The sequence below is a fragment of the Stegostoma tigrinum genome, chromosome 2 (genome assembly GCF_030684315.1).
Source record: "Stegostoma tigrinum isolate sSteTig4 chromosome 2, sSteTig4.hap1, whole genome shotgun sequence".
In the NCBI taxonomy this organism is placed as follows: domain Eukaryota; kingdom Metazoa; phylum Chordata; class Chondrichthyes; order Orectolobiformes; family Stegostomatidae; genus Stegostoma; species Stegostoma tigrinum.
This window is the reverse complement of record NC_081355.1, coordinates 112,211,643-112,228,777: the sequence shown is the minus strand read 5'-3', so window position 1 is coordinate 112,228,777 and position 17,135 is coordinate 112,211,643. Positions and strand designations below refer to the sequence as shown.

Here is a 17,135-nt window from a genome sequence, read left to right as displayed (position 1 = left end):
TACTCATATAAATACAGTGGCTACAAGAGGGGAGCGAATGGCCTTCTGGTATTATTGCTGGACTGTTAATCCAGAGACCTAGATAATGTCTTGGGGCCTGGGTTCGAATCCCACCATGGTAGATGCTGGAATTTGAATTCAATAAATATCTGGAATGAAGAGTCTGATGATGACTGTGAATCCATTGTTGTTTGTTGTAAAACCCCATCTGGTTCACTAGTGCCTTTTAGCGAAGAAAGCTGCCATCCTTACCTGGTCTGGCCTACAGGTAATTCCAGACCCACAGCAATGTGGTTGACTCTGGGCAATTAGGGATGGGCGATAAATGCTGCCTACCAGCGATGCCCTCATCCCATGAATGAATAAAGGGAAAAAAAAGAATAATGAGCTGGGCAGAGGCTAGAAATCTTGTAGCCAGTAATTCATCTCCTGTCTTTTCAATGTCAGGAACATGAAGGAATACTCCTCACTTGCTTGGATAATTGCAACTCCATCAACAGTTGAGAAGCTTGACATTATCCAAAACAAAGCAACATGTCTGATTGGCTACCAGCCGCAAACATTTACTCCCTTCACCGCTAGAAGCAGCTGTGCATACCATCTGTAAGATACATCGCAGAAATTCACGAAGTCTCCTCAGACAGCACTTTCCAAAATGACAATCACTATTGTCTATAACGATAACAGCAGCAGTTATATGGGAACACCACCAACTGCAAGTTTCCATGCAAGCTGCTCACTATCCTGACATGGAAACATGGCACTATTTCTGCAGTGATGCTGGGTCAAAATCCTGGAACTCCCACTCTAACAGCATTGTGGGTCTACCCACAGCACAGAGACTGCAGAGGTTCAAGGAGGCAGCTCAGCGCCACCTCGTCAAGGGCGAGTAGGGATAGGCCATGAGTGCCGGCCAGCCAATGACACTCATGTCCCATAAGTGAATGAAAAGAATTCAGTGGGATTGTATTTAAGTGCGATTTACTAATGGTAACCTTCAACATTTCAAACACATTCCAGGCACTCCTCAAAATCATACAAACTGGCACCTGCTACCATCCAAGGGCACATGTACGTTTTGGTTGGACAACAGTTCCAACCAAACAAGACTCCCTAGAAAGTACTGGTAAAGTTCCAGGCACTAAAGAATCCAGCCAATTTCCCCAAATGTTAATGAATTTTGGCCAGAGATATGACAGAAGTCCACTGGAAGGCACAGATAATGGGAACTGCAGATGCTGGAGAATCCAAGATAACAAAGTGCGGAGCTGGATGAACACAGCAGGCCAAGCAGCATCTTCGGAGCACAAAAGCTGATATTTCAGGCCTAAACCCTTCATCAGAAAAGAGTCTAGACCCGAAACGTCAGCTTTTGTGCTCCTAAGATGCTGCTTGGCCTGCTGTGTTCATCCAGCCCCACACTTTGTTATCACTGGAAGGCATACACGTTTTTTCAGCATGCATGTTTTAATATTCTGAGAAGCAACTGATTCTACCTTTATTCTTTTCATTAAACATGTTTTTTCGAAAAATACTATGATTTCCATTTTGTTCCGCTTCACCTCTAGATCCAGTGAGTTACTTTTAGTGATCATAACACTGGCAACTCTTCTCCCTTTCTGCCTTTTTCTTTACTTCTCCCTTCAAAACCCAAGACGTAATTAAATGTTTATCACTTGAATTATTTTACTGGAGAGAAACAGATTTTTATGTCGAATATATCATTCAGCATCCACTGTGTTTCTAAAACCTCTGTATTAAAATGATACACCAGATGCATGTGTTTTGGAAGACCATATATTGTAAACTAAATTTATTTCCACAAATCTAAATCTACACAGTTTGACAGATCTATTTTGTGCAACGTGCAAATTTAGTGGTTTGAATAAATGAACATAATGTAATGTTTGTGCTCCAATCTGTTAACTTTCCCCTATATAATGCTGTCCTTTTATATTTAATACGCATGAGGAGATGGATGTCTAGACAAGTTTATAAACCTTCAGATTAAAATTCTGCTTCAGTAGATTTAATTAGAAATTTAGGGCTATGCCTTCTTCTGTGCGTACAACCTGATAATCCTTCTATTGTAGATTTTAATGACTGGCAATCCAGATGGTCTGTGAAATCAATTTTGTCCACGCAATTTTAATAACAATTAAATAAACACAGCCAAATATCTTGTATAGCTTTCAAATCTCTTTAAAAATAAACACCCCACAAACACTAGGAACAATGAACATCTTGTTATGCCAGCTGATAAATAAAAAGACAGCAGGAATTCTATGGATGCACAAAATTTGAAATAAATTGGCCCCATATCTCAGGAAGGATATACTGGCCCTGGAGTGGGTTCAGAGGAGGTTCATGAAAATGGTCCCAGGAATGAAAGCTTAACAAATGAAGAACATTTGAGGACTCTGGGTCTATTTTTGATGCAGTTTAAAAGGATGAAGGGAGATCTAAATGAAACCGAAAGAATACTGAATGGCCTGGAGAGAGTAGAAGTCGTGATGATGTTTCCTTTGGTCGGACAGACTGGAACCCAAGGGCACAGCCTTAGAGTAAAAAGAAGACCTGCTAGATTAGAGATAAGACAAAACTTCTTTAGCCAGAGAGTGGTGAATCTATGGAATTCACTGCCACAGAAGGCTGTGGAGGCCAGGTCGTTGAGCAATTTAAGGCAGAGATGGGTAGGTTCTCGACTGTCAAGGGGTTCAAGGATTAAGGGAAAAAAGCAGAATGGAGTTGAGAAACCTATCAGCCAAGACTGATTGGTGGAGCAGACTCGATGGGCTGAATGGCTTGATTCCTGCTCCTATGTCTTATAGTCTTAAAAATGCAAATATAGAACAGACAAAGCAGCATCTATAGGGACGGAGTTTAGGCAGATTACAGATTTGCACAATCCATAAAGGACTGCCCTTTTCAGTATCAGAGGAGATCAGATACGCGAGGAATTGAATCAATGCCATGATTCCCAGATTGAAACAAATCATTGTGTAAAAACTGCTTCCTTGTGTTGACTCTGGTTCTTTTACCACTCACCTTTAATCTCTGCCTTTTGGTTCCCATCTCTTCTGCCAGTGGAATCAGTTTCCCTTCACTTACCCAAATCAAAACAACTTTGGATTTTGTACATTTTAACGAAATGAGCTCTTAAGCTTCTCTATTCCAAGGAATACAACACCAGCTTCTGAATGTAAATTAAAACTCCCAAACCTGGGAGCATTCTATTAAAGTTGTTCTGTGCCCTCACCAAGGCCTGTTTGCCCTCCTCACAATACATTGTCCCAAACAGCAAAATACCAGAGAAAAGGCTCAGTTAGTATTTTACAAGTATTCAGATAACTTGCTGGCTTCTGCACTCTGTTAAGTGAGCCATGGAACCCCATGCTTTTTAAAAAAATAACCTGCTCTTTTCACGGCCTTGGTGAGACCATACCTGGAGTAAAATCCGATGTTCAGGTCCCTTTACCTCAGGAAAATTATTCCATTGAGGGAGTGCAGCAAAGGTTACCACTGATTCCTGGGATGGATTTGGGATGTTTGTTGTGTGAAATGAGGTTGGGTTGATTGGGCCTCTGTTCACTTCAGTGTAGAAGAATGAGTGTGGAGCTGATTGAAACATAACATTTTGATACATCTAGACATACTGGATGCAGGAGTGATGTTAACCCTAACCATGGGGATAGAAAACTGAGTCATCATTTCAGGCCATTTTTGTCTAAGATGTGGAGAAGTTTCTTCACTTAGGGAGCTGTGAACTGGTGGATTTTTTTTACAATATAAGGTTGTGGTGATGAAATTACTGAATATATTTAAGAAAAAAATAGATATCTAGCCATTAATGGTGTCAAGAGCTATGGAGAGATGGTAGAAGTATGGCATTGAGAACAATGTTGAACAGTAGATTAGAGGCAATGGGCTGACTTGCCTACCACAGCTGCTACTTTCTGCATTTCAAATTGTCTTGTCATCTTTAAATATTTATACATGTGTACCCTCAAATAAATGTGTATGACTACTCCCATGACTACTCCTTTAAAATTGCACCATTTAGTTCAACTTGCTCTTCCTCATCTTTCTTAACCATATATCATTTCACACTTTTCTGCATTAAATCATATCCTTCATATGCTTGCCTATTCCAAGTATGTGTCGATGCCTCTGTAGCCTGTAACTATTTTCCTAGTTGTTCATATTTCCAGATTTCAGATCATCTGCAAATTTCAAAATAGTACTCTGCACACCTAGGTCCTAGTCCTTAATTTACAAAAAAAACGAGAAGTGATCCTAATGCTAATTCAAGGGAATAGTGATGTTTATTTCCTACCAATCTGAAAAACAATCTCCACAGCTGACTGTTTTCTGTCCTTCTGCCAATCTTGGAGCCATGCTTCCATGCTGCTTTAATTGTACAGACTTTAATTTTCCTTTCATTATGTGACGCTTTGACAAATGATAAATGAAAGTCCACATATACAAAACCAACTGCAACATCTTTTTGCATCCTCTCCATTAATTCAAAGGATCAAGTAAGTCTACCAAATCTGCGCTTTCATTTATGACACTTTCAAATTTCTGGATTTGCATCTTTGTAAGTTTTCTCACTGCTGACTGTAGTTGCTGGATTTTGTCCTCTACCTCTTTCCAAACAGGACTGTAGCATTTGCAACCCTTCGAACCTCTGCCACCATTCTCATATTTGAGGAGAGTTGAAAGCTCCCAGCCACAGCTTCTGCAATTTCAGCTCTTACATCTGCAGACATGTTGAGACAGATGAGAAGGGATAGCTTAAATTCTCACAGTCTCATGTGGTGTTATTTGTGATTATGATACACTTTACCTAAAGCACTCTTGGCTTCTTCTCACATCAGCTAAAACTGCTCTCTCTTTCAGAATTACTCTATACATTGCAAGGTAACGTCCACTTTCCTTCCTCGACTGCAAATTATCTTCTTAAACTGTTCTCCCCTGTCTCTTGCACACTTGTGTCCACTCAGAGCTCATTTTATCCATTTGACGTGCCTCCTGTTCCCTTACCTCACTTTCTGTTAAATTGTTGGCCGTCCAATTTACCTTCCTGGGCCCCATGTTAACTGATTTTACTAACACTTCTCTCCCTGCAGAGCTGTTGGCATTACCGCTCTCCTCAAGGAATCATGCCTTAACACCAGCTTCAATCCTTGCAAGCTACTGCCACAACTCCTTTCCTTCCAAAGTCACTAAGTGTTTTATCCCCTCTCAAGCTAATACCCATCTTTCCTGATGTGCCAGACAATTTAAATGCACACATTACACAAAGATTATAAAAGACGGATTCTTTAATTCGCTAGCAACATTTTTTACAAACATTCCTGGAAAAATGTGACTTTGGGGAATGAAATATTTACCACGGTTATTGACAGATTCATCAGGATATTGTTATACAGATTAACTTCACATCTCAAACCAGCTGTGTAATGGGTTCCATTGGACAAGCTCCTACTGCTGAATCCCCATTGACCATGTAACCCTACCTTTTCCTCCCAGACACAGAAAGGGGGCTTTCCCTCCATGTGGCTCTCAATCTCAGGGTTTTTTCCCAGATGGTCCACCTAGGTCTTCTACAGCTGTAGGAGCACTCCACTGCCACTGTCTAGCCACTGTCAGCAGGTATGGCCTGCACTACTTATGACCCAGGCTCTTCAGTGTGGACCGACAAGTCTGGGACACTGCTGAAATGCTGCTCTGTTCTCTCTCTCTTTCTATCTTTCTCTGATGCCATGAATTTTCTCTGCCTTAGAGGGTCTGCCAGTTAGACTGGCTAGGTATTCAACTGCTCCAAATCCCCCCTCTGGTTTTCTAGCCAGCCTCAGAAGCTTCTTCCTCACAGGTCCTTGCCTTCTTTTCCAGCTTTCTTTGTCCTGATGGATTGAAATGCAAAGAGAAGCCCACAGCAGAACTTCAATTCCCACACTAGCTGAGGTTACCGTGCAGGACTGTCCTTCTCAACCTCTCCCCTCGCCTGAGATGTGACCATCACCAACTGTCTCTCTCTCTCCAGTGAGACAGCAGCCCTACGTCTGGTAGGACGACTGTGGCTTTACCATTAACCATGACGTTATCTCTCTCCTCTGCTAGTCAAAGACACTGAGCTCAGAAGAATTGATGTGTCCTTCCCCACTATTGCCACCTGCTGTTGGACGTCCCACTACATTTGAATCCTTACATTCAAGTTTCCAAATTTGCTACACTTCCAAACTGATTCCCATCAAAGGCACAAGTAATATCCGATGTTATTGTGACAAAATCAGACTATTTTCCACTTTTTTTTCAGTTATTCTATACCTCTGGCACAATCTTAAGATTTCTCCCACCAATCTCTCTGATATGTCTCCCCTGTCACTCTAATCGTGGGACTGCTCTCCACCTAATTCCACGCCTACCTAACAGTCACAGCATAAGACATGCCTTCTCTTCTCTGTTTCACATAATTACTTCTGGATTTCCTAAAGTTTTGATCTTTGATTCCCTCTTATTTCCCGTCTACATGCAGCCCAGGGCAACACCATCTGAAACATTGCATACTGATGGCACTCCGATCTACCTCACCATCTCTTTATTCAACTTTTACTTGGCTTTATTAATAGGGACATAGAGTGAAAGAGCAAAGAGGTGATGCTGAACTTGTTTAAGACACTTGTTAGACCTCAGTTGAAGTATTGCGTACAGTTGAAGGTGCCAACGTGAATGCATCGGTGACAGTGCAGAAACGACAGACTGGAATGGTTCTGGGTATGAGAGACTTCAGTTTATGAGGAGGATTGAAGAAGTTGGAACAGCTCTCCCTTGGAAAGAAGGCGGCTGAGGGGAGATCTGATTGAGGTTTTCAAAATCATCAGCAGGCTAGACAAGCAGATAAGTAAATTGTTTCCACCTGCAAAAGGAACAAGACTGTGAGGGCATAGATTTAAAGTGACGTGCAAAGAAAGCAATTAGTTAGGATATGGAAAGCACTGCCTGGACATGTGCTGGAGGCAGATTCTGTTAAAGCATTGGATGGTATTGTTGTGCAGGGACACAGGGTAAAGGCAGGAGACTGACACTTGATAACAGAGCTTTTGATGGGCTGATTGGCCTCCTTCTACACTGTAATAACTGTGATTCGGTGATTCCACTGACATTGAAATTGTGTGACTGCTTGGTCAGTATCTAGTAAATGCGAAAGGGATTTCCTCCAATTCCTTTATTCATTCATGGATGAGGACATTGCTGGCTAGGCAGCATTTGTTGCCCATCCCTAATTACCCAGAGAATCAACCAAATTGCTGTGGGTCTGGAGTCACAGGTAGGCCAGATGAGGTAGTAATCTGGTAGTTTCCTTCCCTACAGGGCAATGGAATCGTGGTCATTGTTATATTCTTAATTCCACATATTTATTGAATTCAAATTCCACCATCTGCTGTGGTGGGATTCCAACCCAGGTCCCAGAACATTATCTGGGATTCCGGATTAACAGTCAAGTGATAATACCACTAGGCCGTTGCCTCCCCATGAATTCGTGCAATATTGGCAAAACAAATTCACTGCCTTTGGTCTCTACAGCAGACTCCGTTCTACATTATTGACTTTATTCCTCTCCCAGCAACTGAGGCTGAACCAGGCACTTTGCAAACTTGGTGTGATATGTGATATTGAAATGAGCTGCTGACCACATGTTCCTGCCACCACCACGACAGCTTGATTCACCATCATAATATTACCAGTGTCCATCCTTGCCTTAAATTATCTCCTGCTGAAACCACCATCCCACATCATTGTTGTCTTCGCAATTAATTTGTCAAACTCATTCATGATTGGCATCACTTCTTCTATAAAGTCAAGGTCACCAGAATCTCTGCTGCCCGAGTCTTAACTCGCACCAACTCCTGATAACCCAACATGACTTCCTTCCAGACCTGATTAGTTCCAGCACTTCGTCTTTTAACTTAATAAGTTACCAACTGCAACATGGTTTATATATTTGATGACAGATTATTTCTCACAATCAAACTGAAATAATGTAAAGTAAGGACACAGGCTTCTGGATGTTTTGTGTTAAGCATTTCTAAGCGTCTGGAAATTGTAGAGAGGTCCCTGTGTGTAATCATTGTCTATATTTGGTAACACTGATGTAAGTGACTTTCTAATGCCATAGAAGCACACACAGTATTTCAGAACATAAAAGTAAAAGATTTTGGCATTGTACACTATTTGGATGCTAATAGTGTATTAATCTTTCCTGTTTAAATAGATACACTCTCCAGCATTTGAGATTCTAATTACATGATTACATAATTGATTTCCTCTTGACCCCTTTTTGGAGCTGCCTAACAGCTATATAGTAATAATTCGTATCCACTCTTAGAAACTCTCTACAATTGCAGCTTACATCACACTAAATGATGGACAACTCTTAGGTCCAAGACATGCATCAGATCAGGCGGATTGATTAGTGGAAGTTAATTGTCCAATTTGGAGCTTACAGCACACCTCTCAGTGAATTATTTGACAAATTGCCAGCAATATTCACGACAAAAATGTAAATAATATATTCCATATATTTCTGTGAATTGAATTAGAGGAACAATAGCATTTAGGAAAAAAGATGTCATTATAAATCAACTAAATGTTAGAATCAATCCTGTTTCCATCCCTTATGCCATTGATTATGATAGAACTGGCATTCGAGGTAGCAATCCTGAATGGAAACCATGATTTTGAAAAAGCCCTTAACACAGAACAGGCCCTCATTCATGTGGAAGGCCTCAGTTCTGTTCAAGGCTACGATAAGGTCCAGACAGAAACTAAGCTGCAAAGAGAGATTATTACTGTGTAGATTGATTCAATCTGTTCAGATATGTTATGACACACCTCTGGAGCAGGTTGGACTTGAAACCAGATCTCCTAGTTCAGTTGTAGGAACACTATCATTGTGCTACAACAGACATTCTACAATCTGAGCATAGAACAGTTCAGCACAGCACAGTACAGGCCCTTCAGCCCACGATGTTGTGCCGACCTATTGTCCTACTAAGATCAATCTACTCTGCATACGCCGCATTTTTTACTATCCACTATGTGCCTATCCAAGAGTTGCTTAAAAGTCTCTAAACTATCTGACTCCAATACCACTGCCAACAGCGCATTCCACACACCCACCACTCTCTGTGTGAAGAACCCATTTCTGACATCTCCCCTATACCTTCCTCCAATCACCTTAAGATTATGCCCCGCATTATAGTCATTTCCACCCTGGGATAAAGTCTCTGACTATCCACTCTATCTACACCTCTCATCCGATGGCTGTTTGAAGCACCTCTTGATAGCAATGTCACTTATTTGACAATTGAGAGTAGACTGATGGATAGTAATTGTATTGACTTGGATACATTTGTCTCTTTTCGTGCGCAGGACAAAACTGAGCAATTTCCCAAATTGTCAGGTAGATGCTAGTGTTGTTGCTGTACTCCGACTACTTGGCCTGGGGGGGGTCAGAATTATTTCTGCAGCACAAGTCTTGAGTACTACAATTGGGTTTGTGTAAGGGCTCTCAGCCTTACTTTACCAGCTGATCTGGATCACAAAATGGAAACTGTAGATGAAAAAAATTTCATCAACAAAAGATGTCACCCACATTGACTCAAAAGCTTTTCTTCATTATCAATAATGTAAATTTATATTGGCGTATTGGTATACTTTGAAATATCAAGATGAAATCCTTAATTGTGTGATTAGAGGATAACTTTACTATACTTACAGGCAAGAGAAAATGTGAAATTGACTTATTGGTATTGATATATCCCACGGAAATTAGAAATATTGCACATCTTTGGAGTGCCTATTCTAAAAGCAGCTAAAAGCATCAAAGAATTAAGTAAAAATGTTAAAAAAGTTAAAAATGTCCAAGTCAGGAGGTCCCATGCCAAGCAGCTGTCATCTTTCTCCTCCTAAGACGTGTTGATGCCTTCAAGCCTTACAGCAACTCCAAATATATTCTTATACCTTTTAACTTTGAGTGGCCTTTGAAAATTGGCCAAAGGGAAACTAGAAGAGAACCTGTTGAGAGAGGCAGTTGTCAGTCATCTGGGAACAATGGCCCTTGCACTGGAGTTGATTTTTCAAGAGCAGGACTTTGATGCATAATTCAATGGACAAATGTAATCATGCAGTTTTAAAAGTACCACCATTCAACGTTACCTAAGAAATTCTATGAAAGGATCAACTAGCGGTGCGGCGGTAAACTAGGGACGTTAAATAGAAGATAACAAGGTGTAGAGCTGGATGAACACAATAGGCCCAGCAGCATCAGAGGAGCAGGAAAGCTCATGTTTCAAGCCTAGATCCTTCAGAAAATTTTCTGAAGAAGGGTCTAGGTCTGAAATGTCAGCTTTCCTGCTCTTCTGATGCTGCTGGGCCTGCTGCATTCATCCAGCTGTACACCTTGTTATCTCAGATTCTCCAACATTGGCAGGTCCTACTACCACTGAAATGGCATTAAATAGGGGATGTTTTGTAGTGCTCCAGCAGGAAATGTTTACAGCACAGTTTAACATAGGATCCATGTAGGAAATATAATACATTTCGGAAAATAATGTACTTCTAGGTTGAAAGTTTTATTTTACCACAATGTATAGTTATTGCAAGATATAGTGAACTATGGATTGTGACATGATAAGTCTATGCCAGGACAATTGAGCTCCTTAAATTGTTCAGCCAGGAAAGATGGGGAGTTATTGAGAGTACAAGTAATGAGACCCAGTTCCTGAGGCTCTGCTGACTTAGCTGATCTGAGCCATACAATGGATAAACTTTCTGATTATCAGCTTGTTGACTACATTAATGTGCATCCACTGCAGTATACAGACTAGGCAATCATCGCATTATTCAGTCTGCAACACTGATTTAATGTTAGTGCTACGTTTTATAAGCTCAGTGCTCCAGTTACTGTCATCTGTGAGGTGAGAGAGACAGCCCTTGATAGTAAGGCTGCATTTGACCAAGTATGGCATCAAGGAGCCCTAGCAAAACTGGAATCAATGGGTATCGGGGACAAACTCTCTGCTGGTTACAGTCATCCTCGACACATAGGAAGATGATCATGGTTGTTGGTGGTCAATCATCTCAGCTCCAGGACATCTCTGCAGTAGTTCCTTAGGGTAGTGTCCCCGGCCCAACTATCTTTAGCTGCTTCATCAATGACCTTCCCTCCACCATAAGGTCAGAAATCGGGATGTTGTCAATGATTACACAATGTTCAGCACCGTTCATGACTCCTCAGATCCTTAAATGTTCAAACGCAGCAAGATCTGGACAATATCCAGGTTATCCAGGCTTGGGCTGACATGTGGATAATGTTGGGATAGTGTAGGGGGAGGGGCTTGGATTAGTTCACAGGTTGGCGCAAAGTCGAGGGCCGAAGGGCCTGTTCTGCGCTGTATTGTTCTATGTTCTATGTGGAAAATGACATTCAAGCCACACAGATGTCAGGCTATGACCATCACCAATAAGAGACAATCTAACCACCACTCCTTGATATTCAACGGTGTTACCATCACTGAATTCCCAACATCTGGGGGATTATCATTGACCAGAAACTCAACTGGACTCACTACATAACACAGTGGCTACAAGAGCAGGCCAGAAGTTGGAATACTGCAGCAAGTAACTCACCTCCTGACTCCTCAAAGCCTGTCTGCCATCTACAAGGCAGAAGTCAGGCGTGTGATGGAATACTCCCCACTTGCCTGGATGAGTGCAGCCCCAACAACACTCAAGAAGCTTGAAACCATCCAGGACAAAGCAGCCTGCTTAATTGGCACTAAATCCACAAGCATCCATTCCCTCCACCACCAACACTCAGGAGCAGCAGTGTGTACTATCTACAAGATGCACTGTGGAAATTCACCAAAGATCTTCAGACAGCATATTTCAAGCCTATGACCTCTTCCATCTAGAAGGACAAGGGCATCAGACATTTGGGAACACCACCACCTCCAAGTAGTCACTCACCATCCTGACTTGAAAATATATTGTCATTCCTTTACTGTCAAAACCCTGGAATTCCCTCTCTAATAGCATTGTGGATCAACCCACAGCAGATGGACTGCAGCAGCTCAAGAAGGCTGCTCAATACCAACTTCTCAAAGGCAACTAGGGATGGGCAAGAAATGCTGGCCAGCCAGCAACACCCACAGTCCACAAATGAACAGAGATCTGTTAAGTTGCAGTCTAACACACACTCAGCAGAAGGAGATTCCTGACAGCCTTAAAAGATCAAGTTACAGAAGACCTAGTTGTAGGGTGCACCACCTCAGAATGGAAAAGAGCAATCTTGGCTGGCTGCCTGAGAAGCGATAGCAACAAGGACATTCATGGTTTGTTTTCTGTGGAAGGATAATTGTATGTTCTTGAGAGGCAACTGCAGCTTTGTGCTCCATGGAGACAATGCCAGTCCCTCAGGGTATCTCCTAGTAACCTATTAAATTGGTGATTACAGGCTTGCTGAGATACCCTTTGCCTAATGCAATCCACAGCTACAAGGGCAACAGTCTGAGCTTACACATCTACAACATGGTGTACTTCATGAAGAGAAAAAGGAAGAATAAAAAAAATTAAAATGCAATTGGCTCATACATGTAAGCATGGTTATACATCATCAAAATTCTTTTAAAAAAAAACATTTTCTAATCAACCTATTCAGATGTCTTATTACAAAGCCCTGTAGCAGGTGGGACTTTAACCCAAGCCTCCTAGCTTAAAGGTAGGGACACTACCACCATGCCACAAGGCCCCACATTCTGGCCATTTAATAGTTTAGCAGACATGGTGTTTGCCTTCCACAATAACATATCAGTTTCTACAACTGAACAATTAAACTATGTATCAGTGATAATGGGAACTGCAGATGCTGGAGAATACAAAATAACAAAGTATGGAGCTGGATGAACACAGTAGGCCAAGCAGCATCTCAGGAGCACAAAAGCTGACGTTTCGGGCCTAGACCCTTCATCAGAGAGGGGGATGGGGAGAGGGAACTGGAATAAATAGGGAGAGAGGGGGAGGCAGACCGAAGATGGAGAGAAAACAAGATAGGTAAGAGATTACAAGAGAGTTGCAGTGGGAGAGAGATTCCCTGAGGTTGGTCCGGAGGGAGGAGGGTAACTTCTTGAAGTTAGGCATCCGTCTCTACATCCCCCTCTCTGATGAAGGGTCCAGGCCCGAAACATCAGTTTTTGTGTTCCTGAGATGCTGCTTGGCCTGCTATGTTCATCCAACTCCACACTTTGGTTATCTTGGATTCTACAGCATCAGCAGTTCCCATTATCACTGATACAATTTTAACCTCACTGCGAAGCCTCTTCCAGGGATGCCTAACCTGAAGAAGTTACCCTCCTCCCTCTGGACCAACCTCGGGGAATCTCTCTCCCACTGCAACTCTCTTGTAATCTCTTACCTATCTTCTTTTCTCTCCATCTTCGGTCCGCCTCCCCCTCTCTCCCTATTTATTCCAGAACCGTGACCCCATCCCCCACTCTGATGAAGGGTCTAGGCCCGAAACGTCAGCTTTTGTGCTCCTGAGATGCTGCTTGGCCTGCTGTGTTCATCCAGCTCCACACTTTGTTATCTTGAATTAAACTATGTATTAGCTTCTGGGCTAGTCAACTAGTAACAATGGCCTCAAAAGAGCACTTCACTTATATTTTCAGTTAATTCTGCCTTGAAAACACTGACCATGAAGCGTCTACTCAACTGCTCTTTGGTTTCAGCAAACAAACTTTCCACTTTTTGTCCTAGACTAATTTTTTGAGATAGAAGGTAATATGCATCAACATATCTGACTCATTTAGCTCAATACTATTAATGCATGCCAATTCACGATGAGTATAATGGTCTAGTTCCAGATTTTAAGAGGCATTGAGACAGAGTGTTAAAGGGGCAGGGAATAGAAGGATATGGACCATGTGTAGGCAGATGGAATTAATTTAGAATGGCATCATGGTCAGCACCGACATGGTGGGCTGAAGGGCCTGTTCCTCTGCTGAACTTTCTATGTAATTCAACAAGCAACAGCTGTGCCAGCTTAACTTCAAATCTGCTGTGTAAATGAAAAAAATTGTGGCTTTAATGGATTGTTAACCTGGAATAGATCATTTTAATGTGAATTTTTGATTTATATCCTGAACAGATTGGTTAGCAACATTTCAGGAAGTTTCACAAAGCAAATAATAAAATTCTTTTATTAATATTATTTATGGTACAATCAGAATGTAGGATCTATTTAAACTCTCTGTTAAAACCAATTTCCTCCAAACTGAAACTTTACAATTGGAGACCAGTACCTAATTGGAGACCAGCAGATCTATTTGTTTCTTTTTTTTAGAAGATGCGATTAAAGGAAATATATTTTATGTCTTACATGCTGCCCTTTAAAAATATCTAATATCCTGCATCAGACACGAGAACATTAAACAACTACGGAATTATAGCAGGAACAAAAACTGGCTTGAGCCATTGTTTCACAATAAAAAGTAGGTACTTTTTATGAATACGTATTATTTAGCTGGAGTAGTTGTGACTATTAGAGTTCCATTGTGATCTCTAGCTACTCATAATATTTATGAATGACCTTGACTAAAGCAGAAGCAAAAAGCCAAGAGAGAGATTCTTGAACCACGAATGACAGTGCTAAAAGATGTAATTTGTTATTGCATATGGATGTGAAATCTCAAGGGCAATTACAGGCAGCAACAAATGTTGGTCTTGTCAGCAACAGCCATACATCCATGAAAGAGTCAACTAAAATAATGAGAAGGGATGTATTTAAGAGTACAGGCTGCACAGCATCGAAGAAAGAAAAATTCGTCAGCCTCATAGTACTGCCATGGAAACGCTCTCGAAAGCTCAAGACAGAAATGGTCACAGCAACAGAACAAACAGTGCAAGATCCTCAAAGCATAAATTCAAAGGAGAAATATTGATTTTAATAAAAGCACCTTTAGAAAGCGGGATTAAAATTATCACATTGTATTCCGCCCTGTTGGTGCCTGAATGAGGATATCTCAAACAGACTTAAAATGTTGTTAAGAGGGAGGGCGAAGATTTTGTCTTGGGATCCATGGTAAAACTAACAACATATGGAAGAACAGGCAAGTGACTTGTCTCAGACAGTACCAGGATCTAGAACCTAAATTAAATAACAAGATCTCAAAAGGTTCTAATCTTTGCATTACTACATGAGCAATTTTTAAATTGGCAGATTAGAGAGTTAAACATCTGGCTAAAGCAGGAGATGAGAAGTTTGATTCCATTTCACACTGAGACAGGATACAAGACACTCTTGTAGTGATAGCGTCCCTACCTTTGACCCAGAGGCTTGACTATACATCTCATCTGTTCCAAAAGTGCATCATAATATATCTGGACAGGTTGTTAAAATTATCTACAAGGCATGTTTGGAAGCCTTCCACATGAACTGGTGAAGGACCAGAGTCCCATTCGAAAGGATTAATAGGGTAAGGTGAAGTTCATACAAACAAATTGGTAGAAAAGAGAGATTAGGTGAAAGTGGAAGTCTGAATTACAGTTTGAAAACAATAAAAAGGATGAGCGTGGAGTAAAACCAAAAATTATGCTTTAGGTATGCTGGATACAAGGAAAAGATCCAAAGTGATTAAACCAGGAGACAGAAATATGAAATGTGCCGTTATGCACTTGCATAAAAAGGACAGGTTAGGGCATGCAGCCCAAATAAGCATTCTTTATACAAACTCAGATAATATCAGGAACAAGCTGAATTAGTTGCAGATGTAGTTCAACATGAGGGCTGACATGGTAGCTATTACTGAGGCAGGGCTGTTTGAGAGTCAAGATTGGGAAGTGAATATATCAGGTTATAAGATCTCAAATAAAAGCAATTTCTGCAGATGGCAGAATTCTGAAACAAAACAGAAAATGCTTTAGAAACTCAGCATATAATTCAATGACTTCTTCAGAACTGTCCAGTACTGGCAGTCCTGCTGGGCTTTTCCAGCATTTTCGGTTTTTACTTCATTTACTATGTTCACCAGAAAGGTGGAAAAAAAAGTTGTAGACCAAGAGAAGATGGCACAGGATGACCCACCTGGCATCATCCTTGGCACTCACAATGACAACAGCAAAAACAGGATGTTGACACTGCAAAGTCCTCCATTCTAAGATCTTGCAGCAAGCACACAATTGGGAATATTAATTCACAGAATCATACCTTATACACAAAGTCGCAAACAAAACCATCACCGGCACTGAGTATGTCCAAAAGACTATAAGATGTAGGAGCAGATATAAGCAATCCAGCCCATTCAGTGAGCTCGATCATTCAATTAGTTTGTAGCTGATTCAATAATCCCCAGCTCCACTTTCTTGCTTTCCCCCCCATAATATTTGTTTCACTTACTAAATAACAATCTGTCTATCTCATCTGAAATACACGTAACACCCCAGCCGCAACAGTTTTCTGCAGTAAAGAATCCTACCAACCCGCTAGCCTTTGAGAGAAATTTGAATCCAAGAGAAGTCTGGGATAAATTTCCAACTTAATAGTGACCAGAAAATCATGTTGATGTGATAGAAGCCCATCTGGTTCACAAAAGTCCTTTAAAGGAAGAAAATCTACCTCATTCTTACCTGGCCTAGCCTGCATGTGACTCCAGACCCAAAACAAAGTAGTTAACTCTTAACTAGCCAGTGACATTCTCATTCCATAGATGATGAAAATCCATCATCTCATAGGTGAAAATATCCACACAAACTTCACCTTTAGCTAACAGTCTCAAATGAGGGGCTAAATGCTTTTTGGAGACCATTATAAATCACATCCATTGACAATCCTCTTCCCAAAATTTTGTACTGCCTCAAAAAAGTTCAACTAATTTACCAGGGTGATCTAGCTTTTACAAACAAATGCTGACTGTCACTGATCAACTTGAGATTTTCAGGGTAAAAATTGAAAGAACTACGGATGCTGTAAATCACTCCCTTTGAAGTAAAGGCCAACAGTTAATTTGCCTTCTCTATTATTGTTGAACTTGGATGCTAGCTTTATGTCATTTATGAATGAAGACTTAGCTTTC

At 41.1% G+C, this 17,135-nt stretch overlaps 1 protein-coding gene across 1 annotated transcript in view; it reads right to left on the bottom strand.

The window, feature by feature from the left end:
* The window catches only part of itga8 (integrin, alpha 8), a 231,149-nt gene that overhangs the window by 170,138 nt on the left and 43,876 nt on the right, over positions 1–17,135 (bottom strand). The window lies entirely within an intron of this gene.